Below are 4,568 nucleotides of genomic sequence, written 5' to 3'. Positions count from 1 at the left end.
TTTCAGTTGGTACAACAGCTTCTATAGCCAAGGCAGCCAATCCGGTCAAGGGGCGGTCTATGCTCTAACCAATCACAGCCAGGTAGGCTCCGTTGCCAGATGGGTTTAAAGCCATTCCTGAGTAACTGACAATCGCTTGCCAGCAGCCATCTTGGCATGGCCTTCTCATCCCACCACAGAGCAGGAATCAGGGATTGGGAAGGTGGGGGAGGGGAAGAAACAGCAAACTGCTGTTTGCATTTTGGATTAAGGAAGGCAGAGGGGAAGGGAGGGAAGTATGTTTACCTTCTTAGATCTGTACTTATGGAATACATGACATCTGTTACCTTTATATTAATAAAAAGGTCAAATATAAAGATTTTATTTATTTATTTATTTTGCAAGTTTGGTACTAACTTTATTCTGTTTTCTGTATAACTTTAAGTACATAAAGGTTTATTTCCGCAGGCCTCAGGAAATGGGTAGAAGTCACAGGACAGTTTCTCTTCCCACCAAAAAATGTTGCATATTTTGGTAAGTGTTTGTTCTAGAGGGAAAAACTGAAATTTACATTAGCAATGCTGTGCGAAATCCTTACATCCATCAAGACCCAAAACCAGCTTGCAGGGGAGGTTTAGTCCTCTGTGCAGTTCCTGGACGGGAGCCACGTGCCACTGATGGTGGGCAAAGAAGGCAATGAAGACGACAAGCACCTAGCAGGGAGGAAGAATGCCAGATTCCTTGGAATGGTGTGATGATATTTTTTTAAAAAGTCATTTCTGTAGGAAGGTGCTGGGCAGGGATCCCTAAGAAAGGGTCCCCCTGCCCTCAGTGATGGGCACTGCTACAGCAGCTGATCCCAGAGAACCTACTGTCTCATGGCTGAGGCAGACTTACGATGGAATGCAGAAGAAAAGAATGCTTATGGGGAAACTGTTTTGCTTGGAATGCTAGAAGGCTGTCTCAGCCTTTGATCCAGTGCAACCCTTGCCTTACTTGTCAACAGTGAAAGATCAATTTGGTTAGAAGGACCACCTGGAACCACACAGCTTCTGCTGCCTATCTGCTCACTGTTAGGGAAAGATGGCCTAGTGTGAACGTTCTGGTCCGTTCATCCTGGGGCTGTTTTATTCTTCTCAAAGGACTGCAATTGGTCAAGTAACCCCAGCGCTGAGAGCTGAAATGCACCAGTCCTGGCCTGCTGTTCCTGAAGAATGCATTGGCGGTGTGGCTGCACTGATACAAGGAAGCTGCACCTTCCTGCAGAAGATAACTGACCTGCTACCCCACCCCAAATCTCAGCCTGAGGTATATTCAGTGAAGGCAGGTAGCTGTGCTTCTCAGAGCAGAGAAGCTGTTAAGAGCAGAAAGGTAGAGGAAACCTAGAAAAGACCCGTCTTGATAACAGAGTCATCCCGTGGTGTGGAGAGAGAGGGTGCAGAACCCAGCGGCACTTCACTTAACCAGCGATTTCTGTCACTGTGGTGACCAACTTATGCCCGTTCCATACAGTCTTGAACTGTTCCAGGACTGGGAACTCATTGAAGTCCCCGCCTTCTGTGGAAATGAGGATGTTCATCTCAGACGACTTGGCACTGACCATCTCACAATCCAGGGAATTCTTTGTCAGGTAAGTGTGGCAGCCATCAGTTTTGTCAATGGAAATGGTTTGCACTTTACCCATTACCTGAACTTTGACATCCCTACTATTGATTATCTCCACAATGCCCACCACGTCATCGAATACCAGCCCGAGGTTCTTCCAGTTATCTACTGCGATGGAGTGAATCTTGCCCTTGATTTGCAATGTTGTGTTGACACACTTGTATATGTAAGCCACTTGCTTCAGCTCTGTGTCCTCAATTAGCAGGTTGGAGACATTCTCTTGATTTTCCACTCTCTGTTTCTTGCCCTCCAGTTCAAGTACAGCTGGCTCCTTCTTTGTGGCTGGTTTGGGGTTTAGGTACAGAGAATGGTTTGGGGTCACTGCGTACTGGACCACTCTGAGCCTTCAGGGCAGGGTTCTTGTGAGTCTTCATATCATCAGACACATATTTCAGGGCATGTGTGATGCGCTCTCCCTGATTAATCTGTGCAAACAGTGCTGAGCGGGAGGCAGAGTCATCGGAGACTGAACTGGTAGGGACTGAGGTGGGGAGGAGGGGCTGGGGGAGAGAGGGCCAGGCGGCGGGGGAGGAGGACCTGATCCAGCCAAGGGTCCAGATGGCAATCCACTCAGTTCTTTTGCCACAGGCCCCGTTTTGCTCCAGGCCAGTCCGGTGGTACGGAACTCCTTAATGTAAGCCTGCAGCTCTGTTCATATACTCAAGTAAGCTTTCACCCAGTCCACATGCTTCTTATCCACATCTTTGTATTCCTTGAGGACTTGGTTTGTATCAAACATGGCAGCATCATTCATTTCTTTCATATAGGGGCCAGGCTTGGGAGCCACAGCCACCCATCCCAGGGCCTGGATGCTTCCACTGACAGCTGACTGGTGATTGAACAACTTGCTGCCTCGGGTTTTCTCCCGAAATGTTGTCACTTCTTGGATCTGCTCGGAGATGGGTGCCAGAAAATCAGAGAGCTTATTACCTGCTGGCTGCTGGCACTGAGAGGCTGTGTAACCAAGAACGCTCGCTCCAGCTTCAGGCCTGTATGCACCATCTTTGTGTGTTTCTGCACATCTCCCCCAATCTCTTTTCTGTTCTTCAAGTACTCTGCCACAGTACCGCAAGTAGTGAGTCCAATGCCTGCACATAGAGAGCTGCCCCTGCTTTTGAAGGGCTGTCTCCATATCTTCAGTGCATGTCAGAGGTATGGGATACCTCCAGACGGCCCCTGCTCTCTCCAAACTTTCTACCAGATTTTGCATGTCAGCCATAATGGACCACCTCGGTACTGTGATCAGCCGCTCTCCCAGGTTTTATTTATTTGAGAAGTAAAAAGACAGCGTAGGGGTTGGAGGACACTGCTCTCATGTACTGGTTCACTCTTCGAATGCCTGCCATGGTGGAGCCTGGTCCAGGAGCCTGGAATCCAATCAAGTTCTGCCCTGTGAGTGGCAGGAAGCCAGCTGTGGAGCCAGCATCCACTGCCTCCCAGCGTGCGTTGGCAGGAAGCTACAGTACAGAGCAGAGCCAACACTCAAAGGCAGGCACTGTATGTGGGGTGACGGCACCCCAACCCGCATCTTAAGTGTTAGCCCAAAAACCTTCCCACTGTCCGTTTTTGTCTCTTAAGTCTGTGTATCTATGTGATCTTACGAAGATTTCTGTATATTACTTGATAATAGATAATTGTTACATTATGAAATATTTTGCTGATATGCAAGAGACTGAAAATCTTCATAATACGTGTATATTACCTGACTGATAAAAGTGTCGTCATAGTCCATTTGTCCGTTTGTGAAGTTAGGACAAACTCCCTGGCCCCGGGCAGTTGACAGACCATGGAATGTACTTGGTGCAGTGCGGGAGGCCAGGTGCCCAGATGAAGGTGCTGGCCTGTGTCTGTGAGGGCCTCCCAGCAAGCAGAACATCCGAAAACTGCCTCAGGGCTTCCCTTAGGGATCTGCCCTCAGGACACAGTCACCTCCCAAGGCCTCACCTCTCAGTACCTCTACAGAGAGGATTTGGTTTCAGCCTGAACTTGGGAAGCACACATATGTTTCTTCTCTCAGTCCTTATATTCTTATCTGTTTTGATAACATTCAACTGAATACACTAAGAAATATTTGACTAACTGAGATTAATGTAAAAGCATATATATTGTTAATAATGGGTGACTTAAGAAACAATATGTCCTGGACAATTTTCAAACAAAAAGATACTAGAAATGTTTAGAATATTTTATTTTATTTTATTATTTTAATTTTAATTTTAATTTTATTTTAGGGACTTAAGCACTTGGACCATCTTCCGCTGCTTTCCCCGGCCGTAAGCAGAGAGCTGGCTCAGGAGAGGAGCAGCCAGGACAGGAACCAGCACCCATATGGGATTCCAGTGCCACATGTGAGGCATTGCTTACTACACCACAGTGAGAGGCACACATTTCAAGCACAGTAAGTGTATATAATATGATATTATATATATTATGTATATATTATGATATTGTGGTTCCTCTTCTTATGCAATGCTTGTTTATATGGAGTCTAACAAAGCAGGGCACTGCAGATGGGAAAATTTTTAGTGAAACTTGAAGTCCTCTGGGTGTTACTGAGCATCAAAATCATGTGCCATCTATTTCACATGCCATATAATACCTGTCCATATACAATTTCAGGATGTGTAATCCTAGAGTCTGCTGTCTATCACAGCAAGGATTATGTGGTGCCCTTTGAATACAGGTTGTTCTTTATTTTCCATTAATGACTTATAGATACAATGTAAAAAATAACCCACCCTCTAAAAATGAACTGGGATCCCAATTACATCACACAGATCCAAGGAAGAACAAACAAAATTTAGTTTATAGGCACTGCTAGTGCAATAGTTTCTTGGAGTCCTTTGGTAAATTATTAAAATATTTATTATATGCAAATTTGCAGTAAAGTACAAACAAGAACCAAGTTGTTTTTCCCCTCAGGA

General features: G+C 45.8%; 1 pseudogene; it reads right to left on the bottom strand.

The window, feature by feature from the left end:
• Positions 1-1,004: 1,004 nt before the first annotated feature.
• On the bottom strand, positions 1,005-2,893 carry LOC133775892 (adenylyl cyclase-associated protein 1-like; annotated as a pseudogene).
• Between the last annotated feature and the right edge of the window lie 1,675 nt (positions 2,894-4,568).

This window comes from Lepus europaeus, chromosome 17 (genome assembly GCF_033115175.1).
Source record: "Lepus europaeus isolate LE1 chromosome 17, mLepTim1.pri, whole genome shotgun sequence".
Taxonomy (NCBI): domain Eukaryota; kingdom Metazoa; phylum Chordata; class Mammalia; order Lagomorpha; family Leporidae; genus Lepus; species Lepus europaeus.
This window is presented reverse-complemented; position numbering and strand designations above follow the sequence as displayed.